The sequence below is a fragment of the Heptranchias perlo genome, chromosome 17, assembly GCF_035084215.1.
Source record: "Heptranchias perlo isolate sHepPer1 chromosome 17, sHepPer1.hap1, whole genome shotgun sequence".
NCBI lineage: Eukaryota > Metazoa > Chordata > Chondrichthyes > Hexanchiformes > Hexanchidae > Heptranchias > Heptranchias perlo.
Genome location: NC_090341.1, coordinates 16,557,084 through 16,577,988, shown reverse-complemented (window position 1 = coordinate 16,577,988; position 20,905 = coordinate 16,557,084). Strand labels below are relative to the sequence as shown.

At 41.7% G+C, this 20,905-nt stretch overlaps 2 protein-coding genes across 2 annotated transcripts in view; one reads left to right on the top strand and one right to left on the bottom strand.

Moving 5' to 3' along the window:
• The window catches only part of omd (osteomodulin), a 28,295-nt gene extending 20,655 nt beyond the window's left edge, over positions 1–7,640 (bottom strand). Inside the window, exon 1 of the mRNA XM_067999108.1 lies at positions 7,449–7,640. The gene's annotated coding sequence lies outside the window, so the exon portion shown is untranslated. The remainder of the gene's footprint in view (positions 1–7,448) is intronic.
• The window catches only part of cenpp (centromere protein P), a 246,823-nt gene that overhangs the window by 93,821 nt on the left and 132,097 nt on the right, over positions 1–20,905 (top strand). The window lies entirely within an intron of this gene.

Here is a 20,905-nt window from a genome sequence, read left to right as displayed (position 1 = left end):
ATGTTAATAAAACTCCTAAGTTCATTACCGTACTGATGATTCCAGTCAATAATTTTTCTCTGCTACCTTTCAGTCACTAGTTAACCTCGATCAATCTCTGCTTTATTATAGCATGCTGTTATAATAATATAAATACAGCTGGCCCTCCCTTTGAGTGGCAGGAAGCACTATCTCAAAGGTTTGATACTTTCTCAATTCAAGACCATGTCCAACACTGGCTCTACCACCCAAGAGCTTCCTACCCAGCCTTCTCTGAACATTCTGTCAAGCAGACTACCTGCTCCCAGAAGTCCATTAAGAGTCTGGATCTGATCAATCGAAAGAGGAGGAGAATGATGTTGATGTGCCAACTTTTGATGACCAAGCATTTCACAGTCCCACAGCTATGGGGAGAGTGTATGTATTCACATCAGGCAAAGAGAAACTTTACTTATGGGTTTGCGTGCATCTCCGACACCTAGCCGACCAAAACAAAACAATTAGATTAAATGTTGACCCTATGTCTTAGGTTGTAGTCTAAGGAGTGAGACGTTCTCCAGGAGTTTTACTGTAGCCAGCTCCCTCATGTGTTACTGATGACAAATGCCTTCCTCCTCAGGGCGAATGGGCTCAGGGCAGGTGGACTGTGCCGCAAGCCCATCTGGTACATCAACAAGCTCTAATGATGTGATGTAAATCTAGCCCTTCAGACACTTTTGGATTGTGGTGCAGAACAAGTTAGTGTGCCTTTGTACAGACAACACACCATTCATCTGATATGTCAATAAACAGGATGCAGCTGACTCTCAATTCCTCTGTCAAGATACAACACAATTTGTTTGTCGGTATCACGGGGTGACACTGACAGGGCAACATCTGTGTTTAACACTAAGCTTTAAACCTGTGTGGAAGAATGGTGTGTTGAGGGAGTCCAGAACTTATTTTGGGCTTGTATTTGGAAGGAATGAAAGATTTATGTTTATATGGTACATTATCATGTCTTGGAGAAATGCTGCAAAGTACTTGTCATACAATGAATTAGTATGACTATTTTTACCTGGTCAGGTTTTTGCATGAAGCGAAATCCAACAAGAAAAAATTAGATAAAAGATCAGTTCATTTTTTTTTGGTTTTGTTGGTTGAGAGAGTAGTTTTGGCCAAATCACCAGGAGAAACGCTCTTCAAATAATCTCATGGGATCTTTGAGTGTCAGCTTGGCTCAGTCGTAGCACTCTTGCCTCTGTCATAAGGTTGTGGGTTCATGCCCCACTCCAGGACTTCAGCACATAACGTAGGCTGATGCTTCAGTATGGTACTGAATGAGATGTTAAACTAATGCCCAATATGCTTGTTTAGGTGGACGTAAAAGATTCCATAGCACAATTCAAATTAGAGTAGGGTGGTCCTCCCAGTGTTCTGGCCAACAATAATCTCCAACCAACACTACCAAATCAGACTAACTGGTCATTTATTTCACTGCTGTTTGCAGGACCTTGCTGTGCGCAAATTGTCTGTCACATTACAAGTGAATTTTTTAAGTAATTGATTGGTTGTGAAGTGTTTTGAAATGCCTGACCACCTGAAAAATGCAATCTTAATGCAAGTTCTCTTGATTAATGATTGTGCCACCAGAACAGACAGACTTATTTGAAGGACAGCATCTCTGACAATGCAACACTCAATAAGTATTACATTGTAGTGATGGCCGAGTTTTAATGTGCTTAAGTCTACGAATGGGATTAAAACATACAACCTTCAGAGAGGCTAGAGCGATATAGAGACAAATTAGCGAACGACTAATACCTAACGAAGGAACTCTTTGTGTCACACAATGATCGCCAGTTCCCATGTGGGGGATTCTAACAGAATGGGTTTCAGGTGGGCAGGGGGAAGGGGCAAGAGTCCAACCTACCCAGAGGTCATCGGTTTCAGACTGGGTTATTTTAATTCCCGGGCCTCATTTGCACCCCCCAGGCCAGTTGGTCAAAATCGTGAGGGTAGGGGCTGTTCCACAAGTGGGAAGAGGGGGGAACCGAGGGCAGTGGAGGCCAGGGCCTCCTTTCCTTACCTGTCAAGTTTTACTGAGCGGGGCACCCGTGGTTGCTGTACTGCTCAGTAAGCTGTTAAAGTGCCTTTCGAGTCCTAATGACATTCAAGGACCCTGATTTGCATGTATCAATGAGTCTGGCAGGTGCCTCAATCGCCTAAATAAAGGGCCTAGTTAAGATGGGTGGGAATCAAGCGGGAATGGGGCGATAAGTCTGTGCAGAGCTATTTTAACTGCTCCCCCAGAATATTAATACTCTCTCCTGTGTTGCAACATTTATTCTTGAATATAAAAAATATCTTGTTAACCTACAACTGAATCTTAGTTCCATCCCTTTTCTTATTGCTGCCATTTCAGCCTTTCATGATCCTCTTGTTTCAGGTTTGTCAGAATATGCCCTAATGTTTGAGGGCCGTTTGGAGTCAATCCAAATAGATAACTTTTGATGACACAGTAGTACGACAATTTAGTATGGCATTACTCACTATACCCTCCTTTCAAACATCTCTACATCTGTAATTTGAAAGGCCGCACGAAACACTACTCTATTGGTGGCTGTGATTTTAGAGAATAGGGTCAGTGAGATCCAGGCACGAATCATTCATCAGCCTTATCTCATCTGGCATAATGATTGTGCAATACTTAATACATACCTGTGTTTCTTTCCAAAGGTTGTATCCCCCTTTCATTTAGCTTAAGAAATTGTGATTCTTTTTTCCTCTTTTTGCTCATAACTTGGGGTTTGAAAAATATAGTCACTGCTTAGATGTCTGCAGGGCCTGCGCTTATTGTATTGTTGGCACTAAATCCCTCTGTCTATCCTATTGTTGCTTGTTTTATATGGTTCTTGGTAATTGGTAAGATTATCAGTACATTATGGCTCATCAGGTAGCTTTTTTATGTATTCTACAACGCTAACATCTAGCTGGCAGGAATCGAATCATAGAAAGGTTACAGCACGGAAGGAGGCTATTCGGCCCATCGAGTCCGCGCCGGCTCTATACAAGAGCAATCCAGCTAGTCCCACTCCCCTGTCCTTTCCCCATAGCCCTGCAATTTTTTTCCTTTCAAGTACTTATCCAGTTCCCTTTTGAAGGCCATGATTGAATCTGCCTCCACTAACCCCTAGGGCAGTGCATTCCAGATCCTAACCGCTCGCTGTGTAAAAAAGTTTTTCCTCATGTCACCTTTGGTTCTTTTGCCAATAACCTTAAATCTGTGTCCTCTGGTCTTGACCCTTTTGCGAATGGGAAGTTTCTCTCTATCGACTCTGTGTGGACACTTCACGATTTTGAATACACAGTCAGTAAGAAATCATGCCACCCGTTCCACAGCGAATTCCTGGGCATCCATAAACAGGGATCTGTATTATGACTTATGTAAAAAGAATAGAAAGACTTGGAAATATTTTTTGAAATGTGCACTTGCAATGTAGGAAACACAACAGCCAATTTGCGCACAAGATGCTACAAATAGCAATGTGATGACCAGATAATTTGTTTTTAGGTGTTGTTTGAGAGATAATTGTTAGTCAGGACATGGGGGAGAACTCCCCTGCTCTTCTTCGAATAGGGCCATGGGATCTTTTATGTCCACTTGCACAAACAGATGGGGCCTCGGTTTAACATCACATCCGAAAGACAGCTGCGTGAAGTAACTCACATGCCTTCACTTTAGTGTTTGGACTTAACAGACAATAAAGACACTTCATTTGGCAGGTCGATCCTGCCAGTCTCTGTCCCCCCACCATGAAATTTCTCCTCTTTCTCCATCCTGAGGTACTATGTAATGAATCTCCAACAATGTGTGAAGGATACATTCTGTAGCAGGAAAAAGATTACTTAGGGTTGTTTTCATTTTGTTAATAAGCATCCTCTATGCACTGTACTCTGACCCAGGTATCCAGTCGGGCCTTGGAAGGCCTGATTGGATATCTGGGTCTGAGTGCAGTGCATGGAGGATGCTTATTAGAAGGATGAAATTCTTAATAGGTTTCTTTCATGCAATGACTGTGGACAAAATGAACTGACATTCCAGGACCAAGCAGGCTGTACTATACTGTACAGGAAGAATGTGGTTGGTCACCTTTAAGATTGCAATATTGTGTCATCACAAAACATGTTAAAGGGAGGTCAGCCCTTATGTAGTCATCCTTCCCAGCAGAAAGCGGTCTGATGCTCGACCACTTAAGCAGAGTGTGGAGAATGTTCATTAGAATACCCTATAAGTTAAGTAATCTTTCTATAATATCATAGACCACTTAATTGCAGCAGTTTGCTAATGCTAGTACCATCATGCAGTTTTTTTACAGTTACTTTGCTGCTTCTATACAACTGTAAATCTTCAATTATAGTGCTCTTGTGAGGTCTCTCTTCATTAAGTAGTTTCCTCTTGATTAAAAGTTATCCTTAAGATGAAACATCCTCTTAGGTAGTGTTCTCTTAGCAGTTGAAGCTTTTATTACATTTATTATGCACTTCAAAGCTAATAACATTGCTTTATTAATATAATTTGGTTTATTTTATATAAGATTTTTGCATTGGTTTACATATTTTTGGAATTGTTAGACACTTTGTCTACGTAGTATTTGCAGGAGCATATATTGCTGCAATGCGTCTGTTGGTATAGTGTCTCAACTTGAGTGGTGTTACTGTCTTGAGTTTCAGGATATTTGTTGGTAGTGGCCACAGGACAGTTGAAGAGGGACCATGCCTTGAGATGGAGTTGGGTTGGATCATTGTTCGTTAGTGTCCCGAGTAGGGAGGTAGAGATTTGAACTCTGTCCTTCCTATGTAGGGATGTGCTGTGATGTTTGAGCACAACGCTTTTTATGTAGATCTTGTTCCAAGTTTTTAGGAAGTCTGACTTGACTTCCTCGAACTGTGATGAAATATAGCAGCAAAATAGATGAGATTGCTTAATGTGTTCCATTCATTTCATCTTGACCCAATGTGACCTGATCACATTTTCTCCATACTGTTGATTATTATGTATTGGTTTGAAGATCATTCAGTTTTAAGAAGTTTTATTCATGTGAATAATTTGTTTGCATTTTTCCAACTCCAGTGAAACACCTGGTTAAGAGGCTCCCTTTAATGATTTGTGCATTGTAGAAGGTATCACTACCAAAACACAAAATCTAACATTGCAGTTTTTAATTTACTAAGAAAGTTGAATGAGTCAAAAATGTTCATTGATAATGCATAGTAAATCTAGTAGTAGTGCTGGATGTGTGTTTAATTCCTAGACATGCCACTGATTGAACCCTGACTGATCTTAGCCAGGCCATCAGATCAGGCACTTCATGATAGTACAATGCTCCTTTGGGAAAAGTGAAGGGGAATGGGAACTGTTGTATCAGTTCCACCCATGGAAATGCAACTCTTGTTTGTTGAACATGGATCAATATTCAGAGTGGTGGAGAAGTTGGCTGCGGAAACCAGCTCATAGAGGATGAAGCATGACGGCAGAAGTCAGGGTTGGTGACATAAAAGGAAATAAATATAAAACTTATAATTGCTCAGTGGGTAAATGCATCATTTTAAGACACACACATCAGGTAGGTTAGCAGTTCCTTTCCTGGCCTGTGCTGATGCAGCTGATTTCAGAGAGGGTGGCAGTTGGGGTGCTATTGTTCAGCCAAATGCTCCTGGATTAGGGAAGGGGAAAAGCCAACCAGGGTTACAATTTTTGAGTATTGTCCAATGACACTTGTTGAAAAACGTGTATATGTAATTGTTGTGCTTGGTCATAACGCCCAATATCCCAAACTGTTGAATAATTTATGACTATTTGCAATCTAGTTTTACACATAAAGAATGGCAAGGCAGTACCAGAGTGCTACTGGCGCCTTTGGAACTCTAACCCAGAATGTATCACTGCCTTCAAAAGAGGAGGGCTGAAAAATACGCCTCCTGTATTTTTTTCCTGCATTTCTGTACATTTATTGAATTTGATTTCCTATCCAGGGTAAGAAATGTATGAAATTAATTTTAGAGGGGGAAAAATTAAAAATTCCAAACCGATAAAGGTAGTGAAAATGAACTCTTGGGTTGTTTTTCTCTAACCAATCTATTATTATGTACCATAGTTCTTTCCTGAGTTTGCTAAGATCCTTTGGAATTATGCCTTTCTGCATGGTTTTATTCTTTTTAAAGAATGTATGTTTTTCCTTAAAATTTTACATTGAGTCTTTATCTTTATCATTCTGTATTAAATTGTCATTTCATTTCAGTAGTACCACTTCTATTTTATTTCTTTTTAAAAAAATACTTTGAACTAACAACAGCAAAGCAGATTCTACTGGTTGACCTTTATTGGCTTGTTTTAATTGTTTTTGTTTTTATTATGTTATCATTGGGCAAATTATTTCTAAAATATTAATTCTATCTTCCTGAGTAGGGAAAAAATTCTTTCACATGGCTTTTAACATTGTGCTTGACAACTTAGGTATGGACCTCAGATTTGGGTTTAATTCTTACACTGCTTACCTCCTCTTCCTCTCTGCTTCAGTATTGTACTGTTTCAGAATATACGCTGGTTTTAAAAATATGTAATTATGTTAAAAGTCATAACGCAGATAGGATACTGAAAATCATTACACAGAATTAAGTTATTTGAAGTATATATTTCTACTTTTAGTCAAATTAGGTTTTTAAATGTGAACAGCCATAACTCCATTGGAACTACTTAATACAACAAACTTTAAGTAATGTTTGCCATTGTAAGTTAACTGTGAAGCATTGCTGAACATAAAATGCTTTTACAGTCCTAACTGTATTAAATATCATATACTTTTTAAATGTCACCTGAATAAACACCTGAATTACTACTTCTGAACATACTATACTGTTAATATGGTGCAGTTTGAACTTTCAGAAAATTATTTTCTCTGACCAAGAACAGCAATACTTGTTAACTGAAGGAAAAAGAAAATGGAGCAGAGTCTATCCTGGCCAGGCATTGTGCAAGAAAAGTTTTTCACAGTGAGGCCAAGGTCCTAATCATCTAGAGACATGTTAACTTTTGAGCAACTTATTTCTATATTATTGCAGCATTAGCTGTACCATTTCCTTGGAGTTCTGAGATAATTTTGATGCTGATTTTAAAATAACAGACTAAATCTTCATTAAAATTAACACAGTGATTTTTATACATGGTCACTCTGAGAACAATCCTTACATAATCAGCTTACAAAGTTCATTTTAAGATGAAATGTGGAAAATGCAACAATTTTTTCCTTTCTTATATTACAATTTAAGTATGTCCTTTAGAATCTTCAATTAATGTTTCAATTTTTTTTAATACATGGAAACAACATGCAAAATTCCTTTGAATAGCATGCAAAACATATGAAGTATAACAAGTAGAAGATGAAACTAATTACTGTTTTCAGCTTCTGAATAAAAGTATAACTTCATACCTGATGAATTTCTTTGGTTGCCTTTTGGATTTGGGGCACACTGATCCTTAAATTGTTCCCAGATTCTCAGGCAAGATGTTTCACAGAACATAAGCTGCAATATGGTTGTGAAAAACACAGCTATAATATTGGTTTTGTTTACTAAGTTTTTACCTCACATTAGCAGCAATGCTCAGCTGTGGGTGTCTTCATTGTATAAATTAATCTGGAAACTGAAAGTCATTTGCTCACTGACCATGGCTGAATTTTATGGTTAAATGTTTTTGTCAGCTTATGTGAAAAAGGAATCTAGAATATTTCCTTTGAGACAAAACATAAGGAATCAATAAACTGCTTAAATGAAACAACGTGTGTTAGGTTTAGTTTTGTCTCTATTCATGCCAAGTTTATTGGACTGCTGTTTGTATTGAGTTGTTCATGAAGTGAGGTGAAGTCTGAAGCTGTAACCTTTTCACTGAGGCAAGAAAATAGTTTGACAATTCTTAAACTTAGCTTAAGAAAAATGCAAAGAAGGGGAGAGAGAAAGTGTGCAAGGGACATAGAGAGTGGGAAACACTAAAAAAAGGACATACAGAGAAAGAAAAAGAATACAGAAGAGAGAGGGAAGGAAAGACAGAAAGAGGATGAAGAGAGAAAGATTCAGAGAAGAACAAATACAGGGACAGAAACAAAATATGCCAGAGAAATACAGTGAGGAAAAGAATTCAAGGGTAGGGAAAAAAATAAATATTTAAAAATTCTTTTTGTTTGTGAGCAATGCCACAGGATATCAAGTTTGTACTAAATTTGCCAATCACTATATAAATTCCCAGTAACCATTGCAGCTTTCCTTATGAGGAACTCTCAGGAAACACCATGCAGCCATTTCCTACTTCCAAAGTACTAACCCATATTTAGCTCATCTATCTGATCTATTTCATTGCTCATAACCAGATGTAGCAATGCCTCTGCCATTGTAGGCCTAATAACAAACTGCTTGAGGAAGAAGTCCTGTATACATTTTTGGAATTCCATACCTCTCTCCATTTACTCACTCTCTGTCCCAAACGATTGTATAATTAAAACTCCCAGAAGAATAATTCTGTTATTCTTACTAATCTCTCTAATTTGACTGCAGATTTCCTTTTCCATTTCTTTCCCACAATTTGGAGGTCTGTAATACACCCCCACTAATGTAACAAGCCCTTTTTTATCTTTTGAGTTTATTATCTGTATTCCAGCCAGCGTGGCATGGGACCCACTGGATGAAGCAAAGAAAGAATACAAATCAGCGAGTGTCAGCTTCTGACAAAAATATGAACACATTGGACTACACGTCAGAAAGGTCAGCAGCACAATGCCTCTTAAAGGGACAGCGTATATGTAAATAGCCCAGAATTTAAAGGGAAATTCCACCTCCCTAATATAATAATCCACTCTTCCCAAGAGAATTTTTGTTTTTTAAAAAAATTATTTTCCGCAATTTTTTGCCCACTTGACTTTCAATGGGGTATGGTTTCCCTGGCACTGACTCTCACTGGGGTACATTTCCGCAGGTGCTATCGCTCACTGGTGTACAGTGCTCAGGGCCTAAACTCAATGTGGTATGATTCCCCTGGCACTGACACTCATTGGAGTGTGGTTCCACAGGCACTGACCCTCGCTGAAATACAATTCCTTAGGCGTCTGTAGGCTTTTGAGTAGCTATTCTTCACGTGAGGGCCTGGACAATGGTTGTTTACTGGATATTGAAACAACATACCTAATATCTATATACATGCACCTTCCAGCTGGCGAACAGGAGTGGGAACGGTATCTGATATTCTCCCCTCCCTAAACCAGGGGAGCTGAGCAGGAGAGGAGGGGAGAAGGCAAAAAGTAACACGGGGCTGATGAAGATGAGGATGATTCAGAGGAAAGGGGCTGGAGGTGGAGGAGGAGTCAGTGGTGACAGGGGGACAGGAAGCAAGAGGCCAGGCTCTCGGTGTGGGCGGGGAGGGGGGAGATGAGTTGGGACATTCAGTAAGGAGGACAAGAGACACTTGGGTCGAGAGATGCTGAAGGAAGGATGCTCAGTGGGAGGGGCATTCAGGAGGAGAGAGTACTGGTGGAAGGGCACTTGGAGACAGAGAAAGGGCGTTGGGGAGTGCAGCAGAAGGAAGGGCAGTCGGAGAGGGTTAAAATTGTTGAATGCGTCACAATTTCCGCTGATGCTGTTAATTTTTTTGATGGTAGCTCCATCCTGTGTCAGTGATTGTAAAGGGATGTTTGACAGCACTGGGAGCCTTCGAGGCATATCCTTCAAAACCTGGGACCCTTTCCTCTCTCATCTGGTTTTAATCTACAAAAAGAAATTTAAAATATTTCCAGATGATAAACAGAAACGTGTAAGAAAATTAGAAAAAAAATCCCTGATTTGTGCTGCAGAAGTGAATTAAGTTAGAGAAAAGGAACAAAGGAAAACAGCAAACCAGAGTGAAACATCGCTGAGAGAATAATAGAAATGGGCTCCTGCTGCTCTCCAGTACCTCACTCAAGTGGTCATTCTTCGTATGTAATCCTAGAAATTGAGGGAGCTATCTTCAACTGCCATCTGAATGTTTCTTTCCTGAGAAACGGTCAACTGGCAGTTGAAAATTGGGGAGGGGGGGAACAAGTTGGCTGCCCCATTGACTCCCAAGACCCACCTGATGCAATTTTCAGGCTGCTCGTAATTAGGTAAGCAGCCCGCTCATCCGTTTCCGGCGGGAGGCGGCTTAAATTTTAAAAATTGGAGTTTTATGCCAGTTTTACGACTCCATTTTCAATTCTTTTAGGTATAGGTGGTGTGCATCACTCACACTCTGCCGCTTTGCACCAGTCGTTCAGCGATCTAACCAGTGATCTAACCAACTCGTGGCCACTCAAGAAAAATCCCAGAAATTTCTTAGGGAGAATTCCTGTTGGGCCAAGAGGAGCAGGAGTGGGCCTCCTGGCTCCACAAAAAAAACTGCGGCCTGCTGCCAGCCTGTGCTCAACCCCCCCAGCTTGGAAACCAGCTGATTTTGAGCCCTAACCTACAACCAGGGAGCTGCAAGTTAAAGGTGTAGCTGGACTTGTATGTCTTGCACTGACTTTTATGAATAGTTCAAAAAGCCTCCATAATTGCTGAAAGAGGTTTAAGATAAAAGAAACCTTAAGCAAAGACACTGAACTACAGGGGACCCAATCTTTATCAGGTAGATGCAATATCATTTGCAAATGGCAAGGAATAGTCACGTGATTGAACCTCCAGGAATACGTCCAACCAGAGTTGAAAATCCTAGTTAAGTCACCAATAAATTTTAAAGAATTGTTCACACACCAGTAGTGTAGTGGTTATGCTACTGGACTAGTAGTCCAGAGGCCTGTACCAATAATCCAGATTGAGAATTTTATAATTCCATTTTGAGAATTTGAATTCAGTTTTAACAATTCTGGAAATAAAAAGCTGGTGTCAGTAAACGTGACCATTGCCGTAAAACCCCAACTAGTTTACCAATGTCCTTTATTGAAGGAAACCTGCTGTCCTAACTCGGTCTGGCCTATATGTCACTCCAATCCCACACCAACGTGATTGACTCTTAGCTGCCCTCAGAAGTGGCCTAGCAAGACGCTCAGTTGGATCAAATTGTTCAGTTCAAGAAGGCCCATTACCACCTTCTCAGGGCAACTAGGGATGGGCAATAAATATACTGCAATGCCCACATCTCGAGAATAAAAAAAAATCTTTATAAGCACTTAAACTAAACTATACTAGTTTACTGTAATAACTGTTCAAGTGCCTCAGCAAGTTAAAAGTTCCCCTTTTGGCTGAAAGAGCCATTTAGTTTTTTAAAATTTACTTTTACAGTCAGCAAATATATGATTGCTTACAGCTGAAACCAGTGAAAGTCATTTATTCACAGGGGCAGGAAGCAGAGGCAGAAAGGAGGGATTAATTCGCTTGTGGCTGCAGTGCCTTTCATTTATTGATGTATAGTGTGTCGACCACTCTGAAATTATTACTTCTTTTTATGGAGCCTGCTGCTCCATTCTTTTATTGATCTGTTGGTGTACCGGCTGCTCTATTAATTCATTGGTGTCTGTTGCTCCTCTAATTGATTAATTTGTTGATATGCCCACTGGTCTACAAACGTTTTAATTCACTGCAGCCCACTTTTCCATTCAATCCTCTGATGCCCACAGCTGAATTAATTTATTCATTCACTGCCAATTAGCTGCTTTGAAGTGCTGTCATTGTTATCAGTGATTAGTTATGACATGTGGTCTGTGTTGGTTTATGTGGGTTCAGTTTTCTTGTTTTGGTTGTACGGTGTCAAAAAAACTAATACACTTTGTTCGAGTTTAAGTTCTCCAGTTCATTCCATTACTTTTTAATCTCCCTGTTATTGTAGTACAATAGCAGCTTCCATTATTCACTGTTTTAGGGTGTATTGTTTTCATATTCTTGGGGAACATAAAGAAAATTTTTCAACACTGTACAGGAATTGATTTCCCCCTGTGCAACGCAACGGGAGATTGATATTTATTTTGTTAATAATTTAATTAAAAATGATTGTACTTCTTTGGAGATAATTAACTGACGGAAGTCCTGATATAGAAACATGGAAAATAGGAGCAGGAATAGGCCATTCGGCCCTTCGAGCATGCTCCGCCATTCAATATGATCATGGCTGATCCTCTATCTCAATACCATATTCCCGCACTCTCCCCATACCCCTTGATGCCTTTTGTGTCTAGAAATCTATCCAGCTCCTTCTTAAATACATTCAGTGACTTGGCCTCCACTGCCGTCTGTGGTAGAGAATTCCACAGGTTCACCACCCTTTGAGTGAAGAAAGTTCTCCTCATCTCAGTCCTAAATGTCCGACCCCGTATCCTGAGACTGTGACCCCTCGTTCTGGACCCCCCCGCCCCCCCAGCCAGGGGAAACATCCTCACTGCATCCAGTCTGTCTAGCCCTGTCAGAATTTTCTATGTTTCAATCAGATCCCCTTCATTCTTCTAAACTCGATTGAATACAGGCCGAGTCGAACCAATCTCTCCTCATACGACAGTCCTGCCATCCCAGGGATCAGTCTGGTGAACCTTCGCTGCACTCCCTCTATGGCAAGTATATCCTTTCTTGGGTAAGGAGACCAAAACTGCACACAATACTCCAGGTGTGGTCTCACCAAGGCCCTGTATAACTGCAGTAAGACATCCTGGCTCCTGTACTCAAATCCTCTTGCAATGAAGACCAACATACCATTTGCCTTCCTAACTGCTTGCTGTAACTGCATTTTTGCTTTCACTGACTGGTGTGCAAGGACTCCCAGGTCCCTTTGTACATCAACATTTCCCAATCTATCACCATTTAAATAATACTCTGCCTCTCTGTTTTTCCTTCCGATGTGGATAACTTCACATTTATCCACATTATACTGCATCTGCCATGTATTTGCCCACTCACTCAACTTGTCTAAATCGCCTTGAAGCCTCTTTGCATCCTCCTCACAACTCACAATCCCACCTAGTTTTGTGTCGTCAGCAAACTTGGAAATATTACATTTGGTTCCCTCATCCAAATCATTGATAGATATTGTGAATAGCTGGGGCCCAAGCACTGATCCCTGCAGTACCCCACTAGTCACTGCCTGCCATCCCGAAAAAGACCCATTTATTCCTACTCTCTGTTTCCTGTCTGTTAACCAATCTTCAATCCGTGCCAGTGTATTACCACCAATCCCATGTGCTTTAATTTTGCACACTGACCTCTTATATGGAACTTTATCAAAGGCCTTCTGAAAATCCAAATAAACCACATCCACTGGTTCTCCCTTATCTATACTACCAATTACATACTCAAAAAAACTCCAGTAGGTTTGTCAAATATGATTTCCCTTTCATAAATCCATGTTGACTTTGTCTAATCCCATTGATATTTTCCAAGTGTCCTGTTATCACATCCTTTATAATAGACTCTAGCATTTTCCCTACTACTGATGTTAGGCTAACCGGTCTATAGTTCCTTGTTTTCTCTCCCTCCTTTTTTAAATAGTGGGGTTACATTTGCCACCCTCCAATCTGCAGGAACTCTTCCTTAATCTATGGAATTTTGGAAGATGACAACCAATGCATCCACTATTTCCATGGCTACCTCTTTTAGTACTCTGGGATGCAGATTATCAGGCCCTGGGGATTTATTGGCTTTCAGTCCCATTAATTTCTCTAGCACTATTTTTTTACTAATACTAATTTCCTTTAATTCCTCCTTCTCACTAGTCCCTTGGTTCCCTAGCATTTCTGGGAAGTTCTCTTCCGTGTCCTCTTCCGTTAAGACAGAACCAAAGCATTTGTTTAATTACTGTGCCATTTCCTTGCTCCCCATTATAAATTCTCCTGTTTCTGACTGTAAGGGAGCTACATTTGTCTTAACTAATCTTTTTCTTTTTAAATACTTGTAGAAGCTTTTACTGTCCACTTTTATGTTCCTTGCAAGTTTACTCTCATACTCTATTTTTCCCCTCTTAATCAATCTCCGGTATTTACGTTTGAGAAAGGCATGGATGTTAGGGAACTTGGGGAAATAAATAGTGATGTCTTGAGGAGTGTACATATTACAGAGAGGGAGGTGCTGGAAGTCTTAACGCGCATCAAGGTAGATAAATCTCCGGGACCTGATGAAATGTGAGGTTAGGGAGGAAATTGCGGGTCCCCGAGCAGAGATATTTGAATCATCGACAGCTACAGGTGAGGTGCCTGAAGATTGGAGGGTAGCAAATGTTGTGCCTTTGTTTAAGAAGGGCGGCAGGGAAAAGTCTGGGAACTACAGACCGGTGAGCCTGACATCTGTAGTGGGTAAGTTGTTAGAGGGTATTCTGAGAGATAGGATTTACAGGCATTTGGAGAGGCAGGGACTGATTAGGAACAGTCAGCATGGTTTTGTGAGAGGAAAATCATGTCTCACGAATTTGATTGAGTTTTTTGAAGGGGTAACCAAGAAGATAGATGAGGGCTGTGCAGTAGACGTGGTCTACATGGACTTTAGCAAAGCCTTTGACAAGGTACCGCATGGTAGGTTGTTACATAAGGTTAAATCTCACGGGATCCAAGGCGAGGTAGCCAATTGGATACAAAATTGGCTTGACGACAGAAGACAGAGGGTGGTTGTAGAGGGTTGTTTTTCTGACTGGAGGCCTGTGACCAGCGGTGTGCCTCAGGGATCGGTGCTGGGTCCGCTGTTATTTGTTATTTATATTAATGATTTGGATGAGAATTTAGGAGGCATGGTTAGTAAGTTTGCAGATGACACCAAGATTGGTGGCATTGTGGACAGTGAAGAAGGTTATCTTGGATTGCAACAGGATCTTGATAAATTGGGCCAGTGGGCCGATGAATGGCAGATGGAGTTTAATTTAGATAAATGTGAGGTGATGCATTTTGGTAGATCGAATCAGACCAGGACCTACTCCGTTAATGGTAGGGCGTTGGGAAGAGTTATAGAACAAAGAGATCTAGGAGTACAGGTTCATAGCTCCTTGAAAGTGGAGTCACAGGTGAATAGGGTGGTGAAGAAGGCATTCGGCATGCTTGGTTTCATTGGTCAGAACATTGAATACAGGAGTTGGGATGTCTTGTTGAAGTTGTACAAGACATTAGTAAGGCCACACTTGGAATACTGTGTACAGTTCTGGTCACCCTACTATAGAAAGGATATTATTAAACTAGAAAGAGTGCAGAAAAGATTTACTAGGATGCTACCGGGACTTGATGGTTTGACTTATAGGGAGAGGTTAGATAGACTGGGACTTTTTTCCCTGGAGAGTAGGAGGTTTAGGGGTGATCTTATAGAAGTCTATAAAATAATGAGGGGCATCGATAAGGTAGATAGTCAAAATCTTTTCCCAAAGGTAGCGGAGTCTATAATGAGGGGACATAGATTTAAGGTGAGAGGGGAGAGATACAAAAGGGTCCAGAGGGGCAATTTTTTCACTCAAAGGGTGGTGAGTGTCTGGAACGAGCTGCCAGAGGCAGTAGTAGAGGCGGGTACAATTTTGTCTTTTAAAAAGCATTTGGACAGTTACATGGGTAAGATGGGTATAGAGGGATATGGGCCAAGTGCAGGAAATTGGGACTAGATTAGTGGTATAAACTGGGCGACATGGACATGTTGGGCCGAAGGGCCTGTTTCCATGTTGTAAACTTCTATGATTCTATGGTCCTTTTTTGCTGAATTCTAAACTGCTCCCAATCCTCAGGCTTGCTACTTTTTCTGGCAACTTTATATGACTCCTCTTTGGATCTAATACTATCCTTAATTTCTTTTGTTAGCTGCTTTTCCTTTTGTGTGTTTGCACCTGGAAGGAATGTATAATTGTTGCAGTTCATGCATTCGTTCCTTAAATGTTAGCCATTGCCTATCCACCTTCATGTCTTTTAATGAAGCTTCCCAATCTATCCTAGCCAACTCACTCCTCATACCTTCGTAGTTTCCTTTCTTTAGATTTGGGACCCTAGTTTCAGATTGGACTACTTCACTTTTCATCTTAATGAAGAATTCTATCATGTTATGGTCACTCTTCCCTAAAGGACCCTGCACAACAAGATTATTAATTCACCCCTTCTCATTGCACAATACCCAATCTAGGATAGTCTGTTCCCTGGTTGGCTCCTCAACGTACTGGTCTAAAAAACCATCTCGTACACACTCCAGGAATTCATCCTCCACAGTATTATTGCTAATTTGGTTTGACCAGTCTATATGTAGATTAAAGTCACCAATGATCACTGTAGTACCCTTGTTACATGCATCTCTAATTTCCTGGTTGATGCCGTCCCCAACATTACCACCACTGTTTGGAGGCCTATAGACAACTCCCACCAGTGTTTTCTGCCCCTTAGTGCTTCTTAACTCCACCCAGACTGATTCTACATCTGCCTACCTTTTTCTTCCACCGCACTCCCCGGCCACTGAAGCCTGCTCAGCTCTGTCAGTTTTTCCATGCTTCCCTCCCCCTTTGCTATTCTGCTTCAACCATTTACACATCCTCTGGATCTCATGTATATTTTTTATTTCTCTCATCATGCTTCCGTTTGTTTTGCACTATTATCACTTCTGTCATTCAATCATTTTCTGTTCTCCACCTAATCACTTTACAGATCATTCTTTCTTTTTCTTTTGTATGGGGTTATTTTCCCCCCAAGCCTTTTTCCTGTGCTCTATTCCTCCTTATAAACTGTTCATCTGTAAAATCATCCTGTTCTGATGAAGGGACATATGACTTGAAACGTTACGCTAACCATTTTTCCTTTCTCCACAAATGCTGCCTCACCTGAGTGTTTCCAGCATGTTCTTTTTTGTTTCATTAAGAATATAAATGTCTGGCTAGAGACGTGGGGGTAAATTTTAACGTAGAGGTGGGATGTTAGCGGGGGGCAGGGGTAGTCAATACGTTGGTGGGAAACCGGGAATAAATTTTTCGGTGTTTTCTCGAGCGATCGTGACTCAATTGAAGATTCTTAATGTGACTTCCGGGTTTCGCATCTCTAAGCTTCGCAGTGGGCATACTGCACACCTGATGGCTTGTATAGTTCAAATCACAAAAATTTAATATCCTTAAGTAGTTTAAATAGCTCAACTGGCTCTTCTTCAATATCGTCCCGCCTGCTTTAAATACTGGCAGGTCTTCTGGGTTTCAGAAGCACGCGTGCACCCAAATGTGTCTGGGTCAAGCCCAGAAGTCGGCGGGTTGGAGCCGGGATGCGGTCCCGCTCTCAAAACCAACAATTTTCTATTTCCACCTGCCCCCAACCCACCCGTTCTACGGGGTTAAAATTTACCTCTTGGTGCAGGAAGGAAAGATTCAATTTATGGGGCATTGGAACCAGTTTTGGGACAGGAGCTTTACCAATAGGATGACCTGTACCTGAGACCAGGTAGGTTAACAACAGGTTATGGGTTGGCTTTGAAGTAATATGGTGGGGGTAGGGAAAAAGTAGAATAGGCAGCTTGGAATGGAAATTAAGCTGCAGATGTTTAGATAAAAAGGAGGCAGAAAGGTTGAAAGAGCTTAAACCAGACAAAATAGTTTTAAAAAAAAATCAGGATGTGAGAAGGCAAAAGAAGGAAAAATTGTCAAACCAAGGAAATCCAAGCCAGGAGGCGATGTTGAACTTGGGTAACAGTTAGAGTATGGCATGCAGTTTACAGTACCCCATTATAAAAGCAATGTAAAAATTACAGCATAGATTCACTGAGATATTAACAGGAATGAGAGGTTACAGTAATGATGAAAGACTTGAGAAGTTGGGGATTCTTTCATTAATGTTGAGCAGGTTAAGGGGTGACCTAATCGTCTTCAAGACTACAAGGATTATGATGAGGTAAATAGCAATAGATTATTTCCACTGCACAGGGTGATGGTAATGAGGCCACAAATTTAAGATAATCAGAAAAAGAGTTGAAGAGGAAATTAGAAAAAAAAGTTATGCACAGAATGATTACAATTTGGAATTCTCTGCCACAAACTGCATAAAATTTTTTATTCAATTACTTAAATGAGAGGAATATTAAAGTTTGAGTCACGAGCAGGAGGGTGGAAGTAAACATGGTAGCTCATGGGGAGAAAAGCACCAGCACAGACTTTATGGACCAAATGGTCTATTTCTTTTTTAAAAAATTTATTCCTGGGATGGCACTGCAGACGTTTTTGTTGCCCATGTGTAGTTGCTTTGAAAAGGTGGTGGTGGGCCACCATCTTGAACCGCTACACAGTGCTGTTAGGTAAGAATTCTAGGCTTTTGACCTAGCGACAATGAAGGAATGGCGATATATGTCCTTCTCAGGATGGGGTGTGACTTGAAGGGGAACATGGAAGTGATGGTGTTCCCATGCATCTGATGCTCTTGTCCTTCTCGGTGTTGGAGATCTTGAGTTTGGAAGGTTCTGCTGAAGAAGCTTTGGTAAGTTGATGCAATGCATCCTGTAGATAGTACACACTGCAGCCACAGTATGGAGTGGGTGGACGTTTTAGACTAGTGGATGAGCTGCCGATCAAGTGGACTGCTTTGTTCTGGAGGGTGTTGAGCTTTTTGTGTGTTGTTACAGCTGCACCTATCCAAGCAAGTGGAGAATTTTCCATCACACTCCTGACACTTGTGCCTTGTAGGTGGTAGAGAGGCTTTGGGGAGTCAGGAGGCGAGCCATGTTCACAAAATACCCAACCTCTTATCTGCTCTGGTAGCCATGGCTTTTATGTGGCTAGTCTAGTTGAGTTTCTGGTCAATGGTGACCTCCAGGATGTTGATAGTGGGGGGTACTCTGTTATGTTAATGCCATTATATGTCACGGTGAAGTGGATAGGTCATTGTTTGGCACTTGTGTGATGTGAATGTTACTTGCCACTTATCATCCCAAGTTTGGACGTTGTCCAGGTCTTGCTGCACGCGAGCGTGGACAACTTCATTATCCGAGGAATTGCAAATGGAGCTGAACACTGTGCAATCATCAGTGAACAGCATCATTTCTGACCTTATGATGGAGGGAAGGTCAGTGGTGAAACAGCTGCAGATAATTGGACCTCGGACTCTGCTCTGAGGAGCTCCTGCATCGATGGCCAATCATCACAGCCCCAGGACTTCAATAACCACAAACACCTTCTTTTGGTATGCTCACAGACACAGGAGAGTTTTCCCCCCAATCTCCATTAACTTTAATTTTACTAGTGCTCCTTGGTGCCACACTCTGTTGAATGCTGCCTTGATGCCAAAGGCAATCACTCACCTATGGAATTTAGGTCTTCTGTCTATGTTTAGACCTAGACTGTAATGAGGTCTGGAGCCGAGTGGTCCTGGCAGAACCCAAACTTAGCATCGGTGAGCAGATTATTGGTCATGATGTGGAGATGCCGGTGATGGACTGGGGTGGACAAATGTAAGGAATCTTACAACACCAGGTTATAGTCCAACAAATTTATTTTAAAATCACAAGCTTTCAGAGATTATCCCCTTCGTCAGGTGAATGAGTGAAAAGGTTCTCAAATTGCATATCTTATACTAGGCTGGGACAGCATCACACCAATCAAAAGGTGTCGTCGTTGTTCAAAGAGGCCAGTCACGGAGAACAGCACGTCCCAGTACACTGGATATACATTGTGTCAATTACACAGACAGACAGAAAGAAACCCAAATGGTAGAGAGAGAGAATATTAAAAACATAACTTTTTTTCCCTTTTTGCTGGTGGGGTTACGTGTAGCGTGACATGAACCCAAGATCCCAGTTGAGGCCGTCCTCATGGGTGCGGAACTTGGCTATCAACTTCTGCTCGACGATTTTGCGGTGTCGTGTCTCGAAGGCCGCCTTGGAGAACGCTGACCCGAAGATCGGTGGCTGAATGTCCTTGACTGCTAAAGTGTTCCCCGACTGGGAGGGAACCCTCCTGTCTGGCGATTGTTGCGCGGTGTCCGTTCATCCGTTGTCGCAGTGTCTGCATGGTCTCGCCAATGTACCATGCTCTGGGGCATCCTTTCCTGCAACGTATGGGGTAGACAACATTGGCCGAGTCACAGGAGTATGAACCATGTACCTGGTGGGTGGTGTCCTCTTGTGTGATGGTGGTATCCGTGTCGATGATCTGGCATGTCTTGCAGAGGTTGCCGTGGCAGGGTTGTGTGGTGTCGTGGACGCTGTTCTCCTGAAAACTGGGTAACTTGCTGCGAACGATGGTCTGTTTGAGGTTGGGTGGCTGTTTAAAGGCGAGTAGTGGAAGCGTGGGGATGGCCTTAGCGAGGTGTTCGTCGTCATCGATGACATGTTGAAGGCTGCGGAGAACATGGTGTAGTTTCTCCGCTCCGGGGAAGTACTGGACGACGAAGGGTACTCTGTTGGTTGCATCCCGTGTTTGTCTTCTGAGGAGGTCTATGCGATTCTTCGCTGTGGCCCGTCGGAACTGTCGATCGACAAGTCGAGCGTCATATCCCGTTCTTACGAGGGCGTCTTTCAGCGTCTGTAGGTGTCCATCGCGTTCCTCCTCGTCTGAGCAGATCCTGTGTATTCGTAGGGCCTGTCCATAGGGGCTGGCCTCTTTGACGTGGTTGGGGTGGAAGCTGGAAAAGTGGAGCATCGTGAGGTTGTCCGTGGGCTTGCGGTAGAGTGAGGTGCTGAGGTGCCCGTCTTTGGAGATTTGTGTGCCCAAGAAAGAAACCGATTCTGAGGAGTAGTCCATGGTGAGTTTGAGGTGGGATGGAACTTGTTGATGTTATCGTGTCGTCTCTTCAGTGATTCTTCGCCGTGGGTCCATAGGAAGAAAATGTCGTCGATGTATCTGGTGTATAGCGTTGGTTGGAGGTCCTGTGCAGTGAAGAAGTCGTGCTCAAACTTGTGCATGAAAATGTTGGCGTATTGGGGTGCGAATTTGTTCCCCATGGCTGTTCCGTGTGTTTGGGTAAAGAACTGGTTATCGAAGGTGAAGACATTG